The 21,518-nt window shown below is 44.0% G+C and overlaps 1 pseudogene across 1 annotated transcript in view; it reads right to left on the reverse strand.

Moving 5' to 3' along the window:
• The window catches only part of LOC311132589 (ATP-dependent RNA helicase DHX15-like), a 38,288-nt pseudogene extending 19,225 nt beyond the window's left edge, over positions 1-19,063 (reverse strand). Inside the window, exons 1-5 of the transcript in view lie at positions 18,824-19,063; positions 15,647-15,814; positions 14,339-14,498; positions 12,619-12,760; positions 4,153-4,290 (exon numbers count right to left, since the gene is read on the reverse strand). The product of the transcript in view is annotated as an ATP-dependent RNA helicase DHX15-like (transcript). The remainder of the gene's footprint in view (positions 1-4,152; positions 4,291-12,618; positions 12,761-14,338; positions 14,499-15,646; positions 15,815-18,823) is intronic.
• Positions 19,064-21,518: the final 2,455 nt, after the last annotated feature.

The following is a 21,518-nucleotide window of genomic DNA, read 5'->3' on the forward strand; positions in this document are numbered from 1 at the left end:
TTGGATGGGCACTTCTTCTTGGATGGATGGGCTTCTAATGTAACTCTATGGCAGCACCCAAGGGCTTGAATTTTCGAGCTCTACCCTTAGACTTGGCAGTGACATAGTGTCCCCATGAGTGACAGAACACTAAGCCAATCACGGCGCAACTAGAGAACATTACCAACCCCTACGCTCCGTATTTTCCGCTGGCTGCCCCACCACCACAGAAAGCACTAAGCTAGGCTGAAACACCTGCATTTTGGAGCTGCCTCACTCAAGAAAGCAAAGAATGGAGGCTTTATTAACTCAATGATAAAAAAAAAAATAATAATTACATTGTTTGCAAAACTGATATGTAACACGTATTAATAGCAAAATAACATGCAAAACAGGCAACCCCAAAAAAAACAACGGTAACGTCCCTAATTTATTTGTTTACACGTCCCCCTCAGGAGGGATGTACATCTCGATCTGATTGAACACTAGAGGTGCATTGCAGGTGTCATCCCACAACATGTTTGAGTGGATCTCTTTGAACTAAGAGAATAAATCACCTATTAATACAAATGTAAACGCTGAAGACCAGAGCAACACTGGAATTAAACCAAAGCCAATTGCTTGGCAAAGTGTTCAAGACATTAAGAACGCTCAGCCACACTGTGTCCCGTAGGCCCCCCCGTGTAGCTCAGTTGGTAGAGCATGGCGCTTGCAACGCCAGGGTTGTGGGTTTAATTCCCACGGGGGGCCAGTATGAAAATGTATGCACTCACTAACTGTAAGTCGCTCCGGATAAAAGCGTCTGCTAAATGACTTAAATGTAAATGTGTGTAGAAATTGTATCTTCTTCGAGTCAATGACCCACACGACAAGCAATCTGGAACAAAGATGGCTAGCCTAGCACATACAGGCAGCTTGGGCCATCGCTCAGAAAATGTCTGCCAACATTTTCCCCAAGAGGAACGGTTGGCAAGGAGCAGCTCATGTCCTGTTCAAATGAAGCTGTGAAAGGTTCAAGGGGGTGAATCCTAGTAATGGGGGCAATATTATTTTTGGACCCAATATTATATCGATACTTTGACTCCAAGTAAAACATTTGTTTTTGCTAGGTAGCATTAGCTAGCGCTAGTCAGATGTACCTGTGCAAAAACTCAGGTATTTTTCATCCTATAGCTTGTTTTCCATCTTCTTGTTTTCAGCACTTTTATTTCCATGACTGATCAAAGCAAATTTTCTCATGCTCTCTCGTTTCTCTGCAGCAGACATAGTGATCAATGTTTGGAACATCAAATCGCAATAAAATCACAGTATCGAATCGTAATACATATAGAATCGCAATACATATCGTATCGGCACCTAAGTATCGTGATATTATATCGTGAGGTCCCTGGCTTTATCTTTGCCAGGTCGCAGTTGTAAATGAGAACTTGTTCTCAACTGGCTTACCTGGTTAAATAAAGGTTTAAAAAAAGAAAAAAATGAAAATCCCATCCAATGACCTGTATGTCACGATTCAGTCAGTGCCCTAGCAGCTGCCACAGTAGCTAACCTGCCTCCTCACACTTCATAACCATATAGGAGGGCCTTTCATTGACTGCATTGATTCAGAATGTGTCTGGAGGCTGGGACCCATTACACAGATGAGCGCAGGCCCAGCTCCTTCCTGTCTGTCTGTCTGTTGGCTGTAAAGAGCATTCCAGACTTTTCATCAGCAATGTCATAAGAGCATCATCTCTGCACATTATTTCTGGGTTATTAACCGGCAGGGGGGCGAGCACTGTGGCTAACAGGGGCCATCTTTCACTCCAACACTCTGGGAGGAGCTGCCTGTTGACAAATAAAGACTTACCCTGATTGGTAGAAATGGAGGGCTCCTCTAATAATTTGGGCCCGGCCACATCAGCGGTACACTACTATGTTCAAGACCCTTGGCCAATTGAGCTTAGTGAGAGACCAGAATTTATGGTATTCATGAACCTGGCCATTGAGTGAAGGCAAGTCATATGGGGTTCAAGGATCATTGTGACCAACATGGTCATTCTAGCCTCACCTCCCTGTTTGTAATGTAGGGTTGAGACACCTCCAGCTCACCTACATGTGACAATTGGGTTAAATGCGGAAGACACATTTCAGTTGAATGCATTCCGTTGTACAACTGACTAGGTATCCCCCTTTCCTTTTTCAGGCCAGGCAGATGGACAAGATAAAAAGGCTACATGAGAGGATGCATGCTATTCAGACACAGTCTGTAATCACCAGGGAGGAGAGAGCCAGCATGTTGGGAAGAGGTCCAGTATTAGGACTCCAAATGTACAGCCCAACCACCCAAAACACCCTCTCTCAATCTATTAAGACGTGGAGGTGGCGTCTCCTGGGACCAGGCGGTATCCAAACCACTTCCTGTGATACCCGTGCCCCTCTTTCATGTCAACATCCTTTAAACAGCGAGAGCAAACACGGGGATGATGTTTGAACTTTGGAAAAGATCCCCGGCCCGGCTTAGGCTAATCAAACTGTTGAGAATGTTGAGCTTCCTTTAAACACACAACACACACACACACAGCATTGGAGGAGAGAGATGAAATGCTGCCACACTGGGAGGGGGAGGGGGAGCGAGGTGTAGCGAGGGAGGCCGGAGCGAGCGTTTCACCCGCCTCGTCTCGTACAACAGGAAAAGAGGGGCCTGTCAAAACGCTGTGGATCAAACCACAGTGGTAGAAAGGTGATGACAGCATCCTGGCTAGGCTAGGCGTTAAACATTGTGAATGACTCAGTGGGAAAAAATAAGAAAAAAACGTTCTCGAGCGGTGACTTCATTATTCCAAATAAGTCATCAATAATCTTTCTGGGCTCCATAGAGGCAGCACACGATGAGTCATTCATCAAATCCCCGTCAGATGTTGGGGCAAATGTTTGCAAATTTACTGGCGGTGTGACGGGGTTTTGATATTCCGTCAGAATCCTTGCCAACGCCGTGGCCGTCCAGGTGGTTCCCCTGCTGTGATTATAGCGCGCCTGTTTGAACGCCGAGCTATAAACAAAACGCTGGACGTGTTTGCGGTCCGTATTAATTACAGAAACACGAAGACGAAGGGCCGTCCATTGCTCTGTGGGACCAGTTCAGGACAAGGGAACAAGAGGAGAGCAATGTTCACACATTCTATAGACAGGTTGGTTGTTTAGCAACAAAACCGACAGGTGCACAACTATGGAGCAAAACAGACGGGGTTGGCTTAGATCAGGTGTTCTTCGTCCGGGGCTACAACAAAAATGTGTTCTGTTGCGGATACTAGAGCACCGGAGTTGGGAAACACTGGCTTAGATTGTTGACAACATGTAAACTATATTTAGTCTCTAATGTTTATTGAAAACATAAATAAATGTGCACAATGAACACTTGTCTCTGAAATACATCGTTACAGTTGTTGGTTTGGTAGATAGCGAATTTTTGCCATATTAGCATAGACGTGACAGTCAAATCTCCTCAAAACAGACATGGTATGAAGAAGAAGATAAAGCTAGCTGAAACGAGCCACCTACGATTCCCCACGTCAGCTTCTTGTCATTGTTGCTATCTATCTAGCCATCCAGAATCACAACAACACACGGCCTTCTGCCCCATTAAAGGGTGCGCATCGTTTTCATGACGTTGTCAGCTAACCCATATATTGTAGATGAGCAACGTATTTTTTTTTTCCTGATCCGGTAATGCATGCTGCCTTACCCTGGCACTGAGAAGACCAGATGTTTTCAGAGAGAGCGAGAGAAGCTGTGCAAAACCAACAGAGGTGAAGAGGTAAAAAGACAGCGGCTCCGATGCTTTCCTTAGGCGCGGAGGGCATGAGTAATATCCACCCAAGTTATAATTTAGAGCAGGGAATCGTATGCTGACAAAAGCAGCATATGGTGTGTGAGTCAGTCCTGCACCAAAGCTGAAAGGGGAAAAAAAACTTTTTCAACCCCCCCCTCCCAACCCTCTCCATATCCACCCACATACTTCCCTTGTCAAGTCTCTCTGCATCTCTCCATTTCTCGCTTTCTTTAGCCCTCTTGCTTTCTAACTCTCACTCGCTCTCCTCTCTCTCTCTCTCTCTCTCTCTCTCTCTCTGAAAGGGAGCTATTGAGTTGCTGGGATTGCTTCTGAGGAGTGATTCGAGCAGTGGCGGCATTTACCTTCCTCCCGATGGCTCCGTTGGGCTTGCGGGGCGGGGGCGTCAACGTCGAGTACAGCAGGATGATTTTGATGTCCCTCATATCGGGTCCCAGGTCGTCGATTTCCCTCTTGATGCGCTTGCAGGCCTCATCTATTTCCTGAAAGATGAAGCAGAATCATTCAAAGGGCAGGCAGGTGATGGAAGGCTGTCGAGCAGCAGCGTTTGGGCACACAAACAGTCACCTGGGGGCTTGGTCTGAATAACATCAGGAGAGAAAGGGGAGAAGAATGTCTGAAGAGTAGAGGAGGGGAGGGGTAGAAAGGAGAAAGGGGCAAGGGAGATGGTGGTTCCCGCCACAGTACATTTGTTCTGCCTGTCACTCCATCTGACAGAGGAAATTAAACCTGGACTACCGCATGCTTGGGTGAGCTCCCCATGGCTCCGTTGTCAAATGCAGCACTCAGGAAAACACGGATACCACACACACACACACTCAGCCAAACACACACACACAGGGTTATACACACACACACACGGTTCATTATTCCATACCGCAATATTGTAGGAGAAATGTGGACGCTGCACTGATGCATAAACCAGCGGCAAATCATGGCAGATCAGTTTAGTGGAGCTGAACATTATAGAGCCAGTGGGCTTGCAGACAGAGGAGAGGAGGACCTGAGCAGCCAGGGAAATAAGAAAACATGACAGTAGACAAGGCTAGGTCTCCGACTGAACTAGCCAGCCTGAACATAATAACCCAACACGGCACGGACCGCCATAATGTGACGTTAGCAAATGCAACATATCAACTCGGTAAACGGCTCATGTATATTTAAGACAATTACATTGCTATCGACCATGTCCACGGGCCGCTAAGTGACTAGTCTACATGCTAGCCTGATAAGTGTCTATAATTCCTGGAATGCAATGTCCACGCTTGACTTTTTTCCATCTCCAGACATTGGACAATGTTAGCTATGAAAGACCAGAAAAGGCACTGAAGCGATAACCACTGCCTGATTGAGTCCATGTTTATGTCCTACTTAAACCAGTATCCTACGCCAACAGGTAAAAGACCACAGCCTATGCTGTTGCACCACCTTCAGGCCCAAGTGAGCAATGCAGGTCTTTCTATAGGTTGGCTGGGGGTGTCACGTGACACAAATAAATTAGCACTCAAACTCATTCCATGGAAGGCCTAGTGTCTGAGTTTTTGGTTTTTCCTTTCAATTAAGACCTAGACAACCAGGTGAGGGGAGGTCTTTACTAATTAGTGACCTTAATTCAATCAATCAAGGGAGGAGCGAAACAAGGGAGGAGCGAAAACCCGCAGACACTCAGCCCTCCGTGGAATGAGTTACAGCTTCAAATCATGTTTTATTGGAGTACGAAGGAGAAGGGGGCTGGGGCAGAAAGGGGTATTGGCTTGGTGTATTCTGAAATGAAGGGAACCATTTTTGATACAGTCATGCCAAGGCCACAATGTGACACTGACTGCAACCTACAGCTACCCAGCAAACGGACTGCCCTCCTTTGTCCTTGCGTTTACTCTTTATGGGGCATTTACTTTACTCAGGCAAGGCAAGGCTTTGCCCTGGTTGAATACAACACAAAAACATAGGCAACCTCTGTGTGTTTGCAGACAGTAATGCATTCCTAGCCCAATTTTTCCCTGCTGTGTTCACTCACTGCACAAGTCAAATACATCCCACCGATGGCTACGTACCTCCTAATCAACACTTTGACAAGTTAGAGTGGAAAATAGTAAATATGAATGGATTGATAAAATTAGCCTGGGTATTAATAGACCATCAACCCTCTGGATACAGCAGCTGTCATTAAAAATGGACGCCGTTGCTGGTGCGCCCGTGTCTGAAGGGAAATGGAGCACGTGCAGTGGGGCGGACGGCCAATGGTGGGAACCTGTCCACCAGCTGGCCCCCGCGACCCCAGAAGCGATGCGGTTGGGCGCCAGGCACCTAACCAGATGCAATTAGGCACTCGCCACAGTCCACTTAATTAGCTGAGTCCTGGGCGTATCTTTACATTTTGAAGTGAACCGCTGAAGGGCAGCTTAAATGGTAAGGCTTATCAGGGCGAGGCAGCTGTGATAAGCTTTGCCTCTCTTTTATGGGGAGTTTGTGTCTGTTTGTTTTTAATGGTTTGTGGCAGGGAAATATCCCCCAAATACTTGGGGGAAGGAGGGAGGGAGGGAGGGAATCCCGCCCCCTTTGGTTTTCATTTGCCATGAATTAAAACGGCTTCATCTCAAAGCCATATAAAAATGGTCTGCGCTTTGCAGCAGATCTGCGTCCCCGATCATTAGAAGACATCAAAGTTGCGGGGACACTAGAGAGGTTAAGATACGCTCCTTTGAATACCCATCTTCTCCAGACCAACCTCACATTAACTTCTTTAACCTAATTAGGAGTGTTAATGAAGTCGCCGTGGGAGTGTTCTCTGACTGTACTGTTTTGCCTCGGCAGCTTGACATTCAGAATTATCGAGCTGGGAGGTGTGACAGAAGGGGGATACTCATCAAAAGACGTCCACCTCCAAACAATGTTTAACACAAGCTTCTCGTCTCCTCTGCACATTCAAATAGGGGAGGCAAATGCCGTTCCCTGGCCGTCAGAGTGACTGGAAGGAGACCACTTCAAATACAATGCTCCTCTGGGACAGCCAGGCATCGATCAGGCATCGGCAAATGAAAACAGATGTAGGTGCGCGGTAGCGCTGTCCCACCTGGCCGATGAATGACGAATGACCACCGTTAATGAATAGGCCGTCACATTATCTGATTGGCTGGGTGCTTGGCGGATATGATTTCATTTTGAAGATGGCTGGATGGTGACTCGGCTCTAACGCGAGGGAGAAGCACAAGCACAATCTGGACCAAAATCCATACATTCAAAATGAAGAGCTCCAGGCACATTAACAGTCAAGCTCGGTCTTGAACTCAGTCTGGGGTTGCGTTCATACAAACCACACTCGTACATAGGAAGAGAATAGTGAGAATAATAGTGTGGCGCTGCAGCAGTGCTGAGCCCTGAGACAGGCTGCCTCTCCCACTCATGATCTGAGAGGCAGACAGACGTTTCTGGGGGAAGGCAGGCAGAAGTGTGCCCGACCAGCTGTGATTAACCTAATGTTAATGTCCGTGCCCCGCGTAAATCTAATTAGCATAACACAAAAATCCCCATCTAAAATCAGTCAGTTTAAGCTAGATATCTGTTTTTTGTCTCAATCCACCACATCCGTCGATGTCGCACTTCCACATCTGCGGTGAAAGGTGACAGAGATAGAGCGGTGTTTGTCAGATTATGAAACATCCAGAAAACCGGTCTTCTCACAAACAGGTCTTCTCGTCTGTAGCGTCTGAACGGTTTGGCCTACAAACTATTGCTTGGGCCAAGAAACACGAGCAATGGACATTAGACCGGTGGAAAGATGTCCTTTGGTCTGGAGTCCAAATTTGAGATTTTTGGTTCCAACCGCCGTGTCTTTGTGAGACGTGGTGTGGGTGAACGAATGATCTCCGCATGTGTATTTCCCACTGTAAAGCATGGAGGAGGTGGTGTTATGGTGTGGGGGTGCTTTGCTGGTGACACTGTCTGTGATTTATTTAGAATTCAAGGCACACTTAACCAGCATGGCTACCACAGCATTCTGCAGCGATACGCCATCCCATCTGGTTTGGGTTTAGTGGGACTATCATTTGTTTTTCAACAGGACAATGACCCAACACACCTCCAGGCTGTGTAAGGGCTATTTTACCAAGAAGGCGAGTGATGGAGTGCTGCATCAGATGACCTGGCCTCCACAATCCCCCGACCTCAACCAAATTGAGATGGTTTGGGATAAGTCGGACCGCAAAGTGAAGGAAAAGCAGCCAACAAGTGCTCAGCATATGTGGGAACTCCTTCAAGACTGTTGGAAAAGCATTCCAGCACTGTACCAGTTGAAAAGATTTATCGAAGTACAGTCGTGGTCAAAAGTTGAGAATGACAAATATGAATTTTCACAAAGTCTGCTGCCTCAGTTTTTATGATGGCAATTTGCATATACTCCAGAATGTTATGAAGAGTGATCAGATGAATTGCAAAGTCCCTCTTTGCGATGAAAATGAACTTAATCCCAAAAAAGATTCCACTGCGTTTCAGCCCTGCCACAAAAGGACCAGTTGACATCATGTCAGTGATTCTCTCGTTAACACAGGTGAGTGTTGACGAGGACAAGGCTGGAGATTACTCTGTCATGCTGATTGAGTTTCGAATAACAGACTGGAAGCTTTAAAAGGAGGGTGGTGCTTGAAATCATTGTTCTTCCTCTGTTAACCATGGTTACCTGCAAGGAAACCCATACAGTCATCATTGCTTTGCACAAAAAGGGCTTCACAGGCAAGGATATTGCTGCTAGGAAGATTGCACCTAAATCAACCATTTATCGGATCATCAAGAACTTCAAGGAGAGAGGTTCAATTGTTGTGAAGAAGGCCTCAGGGCGCCCAAGAAAGTCCAGCAAGCGCCAGGACCGTCTCCTAAAGTTGATTCAGCTGCGGGATCGGGGCACCACCAGTGCAGAGCTTGCTCAGGAATGCAGCAGGCAGGTGTGAGTGCATCTGCACGCACAGTGAGGCGAAGACGTTTGGAGGATGGCCTGGTGTCAGTAAGGGCAGCGAGGAAGCCACTTCTCTCCAGGAAAAACATCAGGGACAGACTGATATTCTACAAAAGGTATAGGGATTGGACTGCTGAGGACTGGGGTAAAGTCATTTTCTCTGATGAATCCCCTTTCCGATTGTTTGGGGCATCCGGAAAAAAGCTTGTCCGGAGAAGACAAGGTGAGCGCTACCATCAGTCCTGTGTCATGCCAACAGTAAAGCATCCTGAGACCATTCATGTGTGGGGTTGCTTCTCAGCCAAGGGAGTGGGCTCACTCACAATTTTACCTAAGAACACAGCCATGAATAAAGAATGGTACCAACACATCCTCCGAGAGCAACTTCTCCCAACCATCCAAGAACAGTTTGGTGACGAACAATGCCTTTTCCAGCATGATGGAGGACCTTGCAATAAGGCAAAAGTGATAACTAAGTGGCTCGGGGAACAAAACATCTACATTTTGGGTCCATGGCCAGGAAACTCCCCAGACCTTAATCCCATTGAGAACTTGTGGTCAATCCTCAAGAGGCGGGTGGACAAACAAAAACCCACAAATTCTGACAAACTCCAAGCATTGATTATGCAAGAATGGGCTGCCATCAGTCAGGATGTGGCCCAGAAGTTAATTGACAGCATGCCAGGGCGGATTGCAGAGGTCTTGAAAAAGAAGGGTCAACACTGCAAATATTAACTCTTTGCATAAACTTAATGTAATTGTCAATAAAAGCCTTTGACACTTATAGAATGCTTGTAATTATACTTCAGTATACCATAGTAACATCTGACAAAAATATAAAAAAAAACACTGAAGCAGCAAACTTTGTGAAGACAAATACTTGTGTCATTCTCAAAACTTTTGACCACGACTGTATATATGGAGACTGTTTAATGTAAAAAATATCAGGTTAAATACATGTAAAATATTTTTTTTAAATAAATATTCTGGATCTTTCGCTTATCTCTCAGATATAGGAGAGAATCTGTTATTCAATGCGTTTGTATGGGCTAATAGCAGTGAGGCCAATAATAATCTTTCATCAATATTTTTTACATATTTTCTGATACTTCAAGGGGTCTTAAAATTCAAATAGCTAAATTATCCTTGGTATGACCTTCTTAAAACAATTCCATATAGCTTAGTAGAACCCCTCCCCTCCACTCGCTTAGACAGGGTTTAGACTCTGATGGGTTAAATTAATCATTTTGGCCATGAACCTCGCCCTCCATTACACATCAGTGCACAACATTTGCAGGAGCGAAAAAAATAATAAATGACTTAATTTCAGGGATTCATGAGGAGGGCAGAATCTGGGTCACTTTCTGTCTTTTTTCTCTTCAACCTGGTAGGTTCCAAACAGGCGAGGTTGCATGCATGAAATATCTATCAATCTAAGCATTGATCATCTTGGTTGTGTGTGTGTGTGTGTGTGTGTGTGTGTGTGTGTGTGTGTGTGTGTGTGTGTCTCTTTGGAAAGCTGGAATGGTGACAATGAGTACAATGTGTGTGAGTACAACACAATGGGACAATCGGTGAGTTGGTGTGTGTATCTGTGTGTGTGTAGTGTATATGTCTGTGTGTGTCTGTGTGTCTGTCTGTATATGCACATCATTAGCTCTGCACACAATGTTTATGTGCATTTGTATAGTACTACTACCAAACAGTATTCCGTACACCACAGTGTTCCATACACTTGACCTCATTTTAGCGCCACATTTTTTTAATACTTCCAGGTCAACTGTAATATTAATATTTAATTGTAAAGCACAATTTCTCCCCTTTCCAGCAAAATCAACGGCGAGACCTCCACGCTGCCCGTCTCTGCATGATTGAAGAAGGCAATTGAGCTCCGCTGGATCTTTTAAAAATGACGGAGGGGGAAGCGAAGGCTACTGAGCGATAGTGAAAGCGATCGATGTCGTGTGGGTAAACGGCTTTCATCACCTCTAAAATGTCAATAAAACACTATAAAGAGTTGATATAATGTCTCATTACATACCGATTTGAAGGTTTGTGTGTAATTTGAATAGGGGTTTTAGGGTGGCGCTAACGTTATCTTCACAAGTAAACTGCGGCTGTCATGGCTTTTGAGAGTCATGATGGCGCGCAGTAATGACGCGAAAAATTAACTATTGATTGAATTAACTATTGATGAACTCATGAGTAATTAACTTTACACTCACCATTGATAATGTCTTGATAAATAAATAAATATCGTTAAATATATGAGTTACACAAAGTAGGGAACTTTATTTTCAGAGTCGATGGATGTGATTCTGTTCAAAGAGAGAGATGAAGGAATAGAATGTTACTTTATATAATGTTAATGAACAAAGCATGAGAATGATTAGGGTTAATATTATAACTTCCAATAGCACGAGAGAAATACTTCTATAAACTACTTAACGTTACAACATTACTGAATAAAGCAACAATATTAATATAAAAAAGAAATATAACTAACAACAGTTGTAACACCAACTCCATCATACACACTGAGTGTACATGAACACCTGCTCTTTCCATGAAATATGCAATACTGTTATGTTGGATTACATGGAAATGATATCCACATTTGTGAGCCCATTTCCTTGGCACAATCTTAATAAATTATGTTGCATGAACACAAAATAAAAAATTAAAAGAGTAATTGTATTATGACAGGAAATGTCTGGAAATGGAAAAGCCCAACAAGAGCCCAAGAAACGGCACCGCTACACCCCTGAACAGCTACAGGCTGCTAACGAGGAGGTGAAGGCAGGGAGGAGCCTGAGGGAGGTGGCTCGTGCCTCCTGTCAGTACCTGTTTACAGGGAAGCCAATGGTCCAAAAACATTCCACATAGTTCACAACTATTGCAGTTTGGTGACATGCAGTCTTTTAGGGAGTCCCGTTCATTGTCTTCACCTTCAGTATTAAGAGCAGAACGAGTGGTATTCAGGAATGTCGCGTCTCAATTTGGGTTAGAGCATTTCATTTGCAAACGACTTTAATAGATAGCACACGTGAGAATTTAGGACATGCGTTATTTACACGTGTTATTGCGCACATGAGATTTCGCAATTATTAAAACACACAGCTCTTGTGAATCGGTTGGCACAGCAAACGTATTTCAAAACGTTAACACAGCAAACGCGAGAGCAAAAAACGTAAGCTCTTTGTCAGCAGTTGACGGGTTTGCTTGTGTAAATGCAGATCAGAGGTTGGCGCGGTGGTATTCTTTTTAAGAATCTGCACATCAAAGTCTTATGCAATTCATTATTGATTCGGTGTTTGTGTTATAGATGACCACATTGCTATTAGCACCCTACTCATTAAAATGTGTTTAATATTAGCCATAATAATATTAATACTAATGCTAATTTAAACGAAAATCATGAATAATGAAGGTTTCTTACAGGTGTATATGGTTAAGCATGTTTTTAATCTGCGAGAGAACCGCTACCCCTGGTGGAAAGACGCGGTACGGAACACAATGAGTTGCATAATGCGTGCCATACGTTACGTCATGACACGTCACGATGTAACGTACAGCGTCCGAGGGGCCCGTTTTTTCATATTTTTCAAATACTATTGGGTCCATTACCATGTCAATCAACGCTTGAATAGAAACGTAGCTTACACCCCGGATTTTGATGCCAACACAGTCAATACATTGCCATTAGTTTTCATTGCAGCCTCGTTTGAATGCTCCGGTTACGCAAAATGTGTACGGAACACCGTTAGGTAGCAGTAGAAACACACTGTGTATGAGTATATTACTTTGCATCATGATTCCTGCTAAATACAAACTAATTGTAAAAAGTGTCAAATCGGCCTACCTCGTGTCTGGTGAGGAAGAGGTCTGGATGACCGTCCGGATGGCTGCCTCCAGGTAGTCCCTCTCAGGCTGGTCAGCAGCAGACAGCTGTCAAAGTAGACTTGGAACTTGCCGGCGTCCAGTGTGGCGCTCATGACGATGACCTGACCAGACGAGACGAGGGAACAAGGAGAGAAGATAGTGAGACGTGGACTGGGAAGAGAAAATGGTCACCCCTAAACACAGATCGGAGTACAAGATTGTAGTTCGCTCCTAATGGTTCAGGTAAGGATTAGCTTTATCTTAGATCAGTGCCTAAGGGCCAATCAGAAACAGCAGCTCAGAGCAGGAGGGAAGAGCTGACAGATAGGCATGGGAGAGTGACATTAGTATGGTGCAGGTAGATAAGAGGTATTAGAAGTTGGAATGGTCTGGTGTAGTCTCACCACAGGGTTGTTAAGAGTGACAGTCGACGCAGGTGACTGATGAAATTATTCAGTATAGGCCTAGTAGATGGAACAGATCATAGATAGTGTTAGCCAGAAAGAGGGAGTAGATTGGACACTGGCCAAGTGAGAGGAGCCAAGATGGTGGATATATCACAGGAGGACAGAACCCCTGACCCATGAGGATCATGACGCTCAACGCCTGAATAAGTCTCTGGGCACACCATGTTCTCCCCAAGGCCCATTAGATCAGAAGCACATTAGGATCCTGATGGGAGGCGGCGCGCCTCTCTGCTCTTCCATTTTCGCTCAAATACTTCGGCCCACCGTCTCACCACCATTTCGCTTTATGCACCGCGAGACATAATTGCTCTTAATCAAGGCAAATTAAACTTCAAATTTGGGAGAGGGGGGCAGAGGGACGTGAGCGAGGTCGAGCCGGGAGGATGGTTGCCAGTAACCTAGACCTTATTTAACGGTCCCTTATCTCATGTATAATCTTCAATACCATCCCCGACAACAACTAGCCATTATCCATCTGCTTTATGAGAATTGTGTCCGGCACATTCAGCCTATAAAAAACTGCATGCCTCTGGTCTCCTCCCGCTCTCAACCCCCTCCCATCCTTGGCTGATTGCCTCAAAATGGGCTGACCCAGGGAGCTGCTGCAGAGGGGACTCGCTGTGCATTTCTGAGCTGAATGGCTGCCTTTTGTCTTTTCCTCAATAGACATGCAGCTGTCAGCCCGCAGAGAGACTGTCAGCAAAAGGTGAAAAGATGAGAGGGCGAGGAGGAAGAAACGGTAAGGGAAACAAACATTGTCTGCCACCGAGGATTTTTCAGGGGAGGGGAAGTAATAATTGTGTGTGCAGAGAAGCAGGCTCTCATGTAGGAGAGAGCAGGAGTACCTAGTGGAAGGTAGTAATTGAGTCTAGGAGAGTGGACAAAGGAAAGACGCACGGGTGTGGTAACATGTAGCAAAGGCAGGAGAGAAGCCAGTAGGATCAGACAGTACAGCCAGAGGAAGTAAAGAACTCTATGAGACGCTGTGGAATGTAGACTGGCGAGTGGGAGCTGTTGGCTAGGCCAGGGTTCCATTCAGCAGACACATGCGTGAAAGCCCAGATCGCTTTCAGTGGGGCACAAAGTTACGATCGCTTTCAGTGGGGCACAAAGTTAGAAAAATCACGTAGGACTTATATGTTCCTCTGACAAGTACAAATCAGGTCAGCTCTATTCGGGACATTTATACCCGCAACGTTCAGTACATTGCCCCCAGGGGTATGGAGGTTTGACCTCGAGGTCGGACTTCTGCCGGACCACCTCTTTGAGGACGCCCATGAGGATGTCTGTGGCCAGTGTTCTCTCATGGGCCTCATCCAGGATGATGACGCCGTAGCGCACCAGCAGGGGGTTGTTCATGGCCTCCCACAGCAACATACCATCTGTCATGTACCTGCAACAAGGGAGAAAACACAACGGATAAGTCTTTAAAGTGGACATTTTAATCAAACAACTTAACTACTGTGTACTGCTATATTAACCAGGTCTCTCTTGTAAAGGATATTTAGAATCTAACTTTTTTGCTAACAGAGAGACAAGACTGGGAGGTGCTACCTGAACTTCTCCAATAATTAAGCAAGTTGAGGTGACTAAACTGCTTTGAGTAACCCTGGATTGTAAACTGTCATGGTCAAAACATATTGATACAACAGTAGCTAAGATGGGGAGAAGTATGTCCATAATAAAGCGCTGCTCTACCTTCTTAACAGCACTATCAACAAGGCAGGTCCTACAGGCCCTAGTTTTGTCACAACTGGACTACTGTTCAGTCGTGTGGTCAGGTGCCACAAAAAAGGACTTAGGAAAATTGCAATTGGCTCAGAAGAGGGCAGCACGGCTGGCCCTTGGATGTACACAGAGAGCTAATATTAATAATATGCATGTCGATCTCTCCTGGCTCAAAGTAGAGGAGAGATTGACTTCATCACTACTTGTGTTTATGAGAGGTGTTGACATGTTGGGTGCACCGAGCTGTCTGTTTGAGCTACTGGCGCACAGCTCGGTCACCCATGCATACCCCACAAGACATGCCACCCGAGGTCTCTTCACAGTCCCCAAGTCCAGAACAGACAATGTGAGGCGCACAGTACTACATAGAGCCATGACTACATGGAACTCTATTCCACATCAGGTAACTGATGCAAGTAGTAAAGTTAGATTTAAAAAACAGATAAAAAACACCTTATGGAACAGCGGGGACTGTGAAGCAACACAAACATAGGCACAGACACATGCATACACACACATGATAACATACGCACTATACACACACATACACATGGATTTTTGTACTGTAGATATGTGGTAGTGGTGGAGTACGGGCCTGAGGGCACACAGTGTATTGTAATGTTTTTAAAACTTTATGAACCTTAATTTTGCTGGACCTCAGGAAGAATAGCTGCTGCCTTGGCAGGAACTAATGGGGATCCATAATAAATACAAATAAGAACGCTCATCTTGGTTTTCCATTGCAAAATGTATTGCTACGATGCGCCCCCACTGAACAACCCCAGTTTTTGGCTTCAGTAGACTAGCCCTTATTTGAGGAAGGTCTTGGCCGAGCTGCAGTCCTTGAATCGAGTAACCCACCTCCTTGCCCAGCATGACGTCCATCTCGTCTGCCACCCTCAGGGCGACGCTCATGGCTGCCACCCTCCTGGGCTGGGTACAGGTCACTGCCTTCTTAGGACAGCCCATGACCTTCACCGTCTGAGGGGAGAAAAGGAGATGGCGAGAGGAAGAGGTCATTCAAGCACACTCACTTTTACTATCGCTTCACCTTCTCCACCTTCCACAAATAAGGAGCCAAACCAATAACATTCAAAAGCGCTTTACAAAATGACACTGACGATAGCTTTGAGTAAGAAACACAGACATTTTGATTGCACAGATGTTTTGAAGAGCAAAGCATTAATAAACTACCATTTACTGTCTGTAAACCCCATGGCACCATCCCCGATCGCCCCATAATATTTGTGAAAACTCTTTAGAATTGTAATCTGTGGGGGTCACCGAATAGGCTGATACCCCATTTCTTGGAGCCAAGATCCATAGGTAAGGCTGTACATTGCAATATAAGTATGATCCCAATGCAATTCTGAAGTCTGACACATCCACAGTGCGTTTTCAACAAATGTACTCATTATTGTCTTTTGTTGAATTTATATAACATTCAACCCTTGTTTAGCATTATCTAGTCCAATTGTAGCATGAATCCACTATTTTTATCAGTTTGCATCACTTTCAATGGGGGACATTTATTTAAGGCGACACGCTGATTCCAATATTGTTGCTGAGGCGAATGTTGTTCACAACACACTGGTCTGAAGATGGACTTTCATTACATTGCAGTTTGACATGTAACAGTCACATTTCCTTCACTCAGTCATTACCAGTGGAAGCATTGTAACTAGAACAATAAAAACCACTGTTCTGAACGTTTTAGGGTCCATACACAGATCGGCTTCATAGCTACACGTCCAGCATACAGGTGCTTTGATCCTCCACTACACAATAAGCAAGAAAATTGTTAACTACTGCTACGTTACTTGCATTGGCAAATATCTTCAATCTCTAATGGTTTCATTACGTTACTACAGTAAAGATCAATGACAAGTGATTGACTGAAATATTTTTTGATGAATTGCAAAGCAAGCTTACATAATTGCACATTAAATTGGCAGTAAATGCTAGCTAGCTAGATTCTTTAAATCCACTGGCTTTCACAAGATGACAGCCTGGTTTGCTGGTTCGCTAAATGACAGCCTGGTTTGCTGGTTCGCAACAAGCTAAATGTATAGCTAGTTGGCTAATGTTAGCTAATCAACTAGCTTGTTAAAGATGCACTATGTAGAAATCGCTCTGCCATTTCTCAGTCCCTGCCACTGAAAAACATCCCCACCGCATTTTGCTGCCACCACCATGCTTCACCGTAGGGATGGTGCCAGGTTTCCTCCAGACGTGACGCTTGGCATTCAGGCCAAAGAGTTCAATCTTGGTTTCATCAGACCAGAGAATCTTGTTTCTCATGGTCTGCGAGTCCTATAGGTGCTTTTAGGAAAAGTGTTGGTGGTTCCAAACTTATTCCATTTAAGAATGATGGAGGCCACTGTGTTCTTGGGGACCTTCAATAATGCAGACATTTTTTGGTACCCTTCCCCAGATCTGTGCCTCGACACAATCCTGTCTCGGAGCTCTACGGACAATTCCTTCGACCTGATTTTTGCTCTGACATGCACTGTCAACTGTGGGACCTTATATAGACAGGTGTGTGCCTTTCCAAATCATGTCCAATCAGTTGAATTTACCACAGGTGGACTCCAATCAAGTTGTAGAAACATCTCAAGGATGATCAATGGAAACAGAGATCATCCTTGTGAATAATTTATTTTGGCTGCAATTTCTGAGGCTGGTAACTCTAATGAACTTATCCTTTACAGGTCTTCCATTCCTGTCCTTGATGGTTTTTGCGACTGCACTTGAAGAAACTTTAGTTCTTGAAATGTTCAGTATTGACTGACCTTCATGTCTAAAAAGTAATGATGGACTGTCATTTCTCTTTGCTTATTTGAGCTGTTCTTACCATAATATGGACTTGGTCTTTGACCAAATAGGGCTATCTTCTGTATACCCCCCCCCTACCTTGTCACAACACAACTGATTGGCTCAAATGCATTAAGAAGGAAAGAAATTCCACAAATTAACTTTTAAGAAGGTACACCTGTTAATTGAAATGCATTCCAGGTGACTACCTCATGAAGCTGGTTGAGAGAATGCCAAGAGTGTGCAAAGCTGTCATCAAGGCAAAGGGTGGCTATTTGAAGAATCTCAAATATAAAATATATTTTGATTTTCTGAACATATTTATTTGGTTACTACATGATTCCATATGTGTTATATCATAGTTTTGATGTCTTCACTATTATTCTACAATGTAGAAAATAGTAAAAAATAAAGAAAAACCCTTGAATGAGTAGGTGTTCTAAAACATTTGACCGGTAGTGTATGTAAATAAGGTATTTTTAATACATTTGCAAACATTTCTAAAAACCTGTTTTCTCTTTTGTCATTATGGGGTATTGTTTGTAGATTGATGAGGGAAAAAAATTATTGAATCCATTTTAGAATAAGGCTGTAACGTAACAAAATGTAGAAAAAGGGAAGGGGTCTGAATACTTTCCGAATGCACTGTATAACTCACATTTCTATGTGAATTTGGTTGGGTCGCCCAAAAAGTTACATATTGCAGCTTTAAATAGCGACTTTCGTAAATTAACTTTATGACCCAAAAATATGCATCATCGTTTTTCTCTAGCTACATTAACCAACATATTCCTCTTAACTGTACTTTTTTTTTGAATGATTCGTCATGAAGTTCTAATTATTTACATTTGCTACCATCCTAATATTTTTGGCAGCCATCTTTCTGAAGCAATTTGGGTTGCCAAGCTTTATGGAAGTTTTGATAACCACTCGATAGGTAGTCTGCATGTCAATTTGCTTCGTTTGGAGGGCCAACTAGAGGGCTGAAAAGGCACTACCCCTCGTTGAATTGGAACACCACTTCGATGCATGATCGTGCAAAACGGAGGGAGAGGGCTAAGGGGGGGGGGGGGGGGGGGGGTATTGTGATTGAGCCTTAGTAAGTAACTAAGTAAGAGATTGAGTGAGTGCGTGTGTGTACCCCCCATGCCCGCATCTACCCCTTGCCCTGCTTACCTGTGTGGTCTTGCCGGAGCCCGTTTCTCTGACGAGCACGAAGCTCTGGTGGCGTGCCAGGACGTCTTAGAAACGCTCCTTGTACTCCCACACGGGCAGCTGCAGCTTCTTCTTCAGGATCTCATAGTAGCACGCTGTGTGGGGCAAGTTGGTGAACGGGTTGATCTGCTGCTGTATGGCTGTCTGCTTGAGGGAGAGAAGGCCCGCACTGCAACCGCAGACAGCTGGGTTCAGGGCCATGCCAAAGGGCTTGAAGTCCCTGTCCCGGTCTCGGTCGCTGTCTCACCTTTGGTGGAGGATACATGTTAGTAGTGTGTCAGACAAGACAAAGCTTTTTTTTTATCAGCCAGGCACCATTCCCTTCTCTTTTCCCATCTCCTACGTCTTACATGTTGGCAGGGCTAGGGGCTAGAGTAAGGGGTAGGGGACAAAATGAAATGATGCCAACACCAACACAGAAATAGAACAACTCAGATCCAAAGAGTGTAAAAGTGCACCGCGGTTTGGCTATGGCGTGTCCTTTTCCTCAGATAACATGAAAAGGTTACTGCGCATTTCCCTTTCACGCTGCAGAAGAATGTAATCAAGTGTAGCATTCAAAGGTCACATTAATGAAGAAATTAATGGTCTAAAATATCATGAGTCAAATGGGGAACACTTTCCTTTCCCAAATGGGCGATATCTTTATTTCCTTTTTATTAGGCTACAATGCATGTCTACACCCCAGAACCCAAGTATTGAATTTCCTTCTTTGACAAGACCAATGTTGAAGACTCCATTTGATGAATTGGCCAAAGACTAAAAATTGTTGTGGCAATGGGAAATTCCAGAGTAACAGAATGATGCTGACACATTTTTTCCTTTAAAATGTATGCCAAACAAATACCAATGATTGCAAACCATACACATTTGTACAAAAACACATTTACTTGAAGAACAGTGCAGATGCAGTTTGGTAACAGTGCTGTTTGTGCCCATTCTGTTACCAAAGTTTGCATCTGCACTGTTCTTCAAGTAAATGTGTTTTTGTAAAATGTACCCAATGTAGCCTATGTCATGTCTCTTGAGCAATGCACTATTTCCTATAGCTACAGAATTGTAAAGGGAAATATGATGCTCCATTATCCCTTACAGCTTAGCTAGTGTAAAGCCTCAGAAGGGATTTTTTAACTAACTTGTTGTTGTCTGTACTTAACTTTCTTCGTTCTCGATTTGGAAGAAAAGTGTATCTTATAAATGTCCGTCTCCAGTTGCAGGTGGTTCTCCAAAAAACAGAGAATATTCAGAAAGATATTAAATCCACGTTTTGTATCGAGTGAGAAATGCCTCTTGCATGTATGTAGATCTTTTGGTCGCACTGTGTGACACGCTGTCATCTGCTTCTACAAGTATTTGGGGCCGCATCACATAGAAACGATTAGTTCCTGCAAAGATGTCGGGCAATGCAAGATGTCTGGCGACTAAAATGACAAGGGAACTCCAAACTCGATAAAAAAAAGTGTATTTAATATATTTCTGAATATTCTCTGGTTTTTGGTGAACCACCTGCAACTGGACAATTATAAGATACACTTCTTCCGAATCGACAACAAAGAAAGTATCTCCAAAAACAGGTTAGTCGAAAAATGCTTTCTCAGGCTTTACACTAAGGTAGCTAAACTGAAATGGATAATGGAGCACAACCTATCCCGTTACTGCAGCTAGCTATATTTCCTAGGAACATTAGCAGAATATCCAGTTGTCTTGGGTACACCAGTTGACTTCAGAACTCATGTCCTTATGGGCCTAGAATGTTGGCATGACAGTCAGTACCCAATTCCAGGGAAGGATTTCATGAATGTCTGTTCTGTTCTGTTCTGCCAACAAAGTTGGCAATGTGTTTCAGCACCACGTTGACGTCCACTGACTGAATCAGTGATTGGGTGACATGCAAATGAGACATCTTAGGGAATTGGTTATTTTCCTTTTCAGTTGCAGAACGTTAATGATAACGTTGTTACTTAGATAGCTAGCTATCCAGTTAGTTAGCTAACTAGCTAGTAGCTACTGAACAGAGACAGCTTTGGATAGTTTCAATGAACTAATAATGATCTAGCTAGCTAGCATGCTAACGTTAGTTGCAGCCAAAACATCTCCTGCACTGCAGTGCCAATGAAACACAAAAACAAAGGACCCTCTCTCCATATTATTCCCTATACATACCCATCAGAAGACGTTCTCGTTTAACTCGATGAATAATAATCTCCCAAATCCAACTGATGTCGTTTAGACATAATTTTTTTACACGTACATACCTATCCAAAATAAGGAACAAAAGTAGGTAGATTATTATTTATGCCATACAATTTCTGCACACTGCTGCTAAGCACCACAAATATGGCGACCGGAAGCACTTACCTCAATTATTATTTTCTCTGCTAAAATAACAGAAAAGCAGCAATTTAACGTGAGTTTAGTCGAGCCAGATATATTCAATCTTTGCGCCACGTGAAACTGTAAAGGACAGCTGTGGCCGTGGAGTGGATGGTTGGCTGTCTGGAGATGTTCTGGTTGACCAAATGCAGCCTCCCCCTAATAAAAAAAGATGGTCCATGTGCAATACCAAGTTGACCTATTGTGATAACATAGAACATATAAATCCAGTTGTAGAATCCATCCCAAAGCCAAAAATGTGAGAGCTCACATTTGTTTACAA

The sequence above is a fragment of the Coregonus lavaretus genome (assembly GCF_964263955.1).
Source record: "Coregonus lavaretus genome assembly, chromosome: 7".
Taxonomy (NCBI): domain Eukaryota; kingdom Metazoa; phylum Chordata; class Actinopteri; order Salmoniformes; family Salmonidae; genus Coregonus; species Coregonus lavaretus.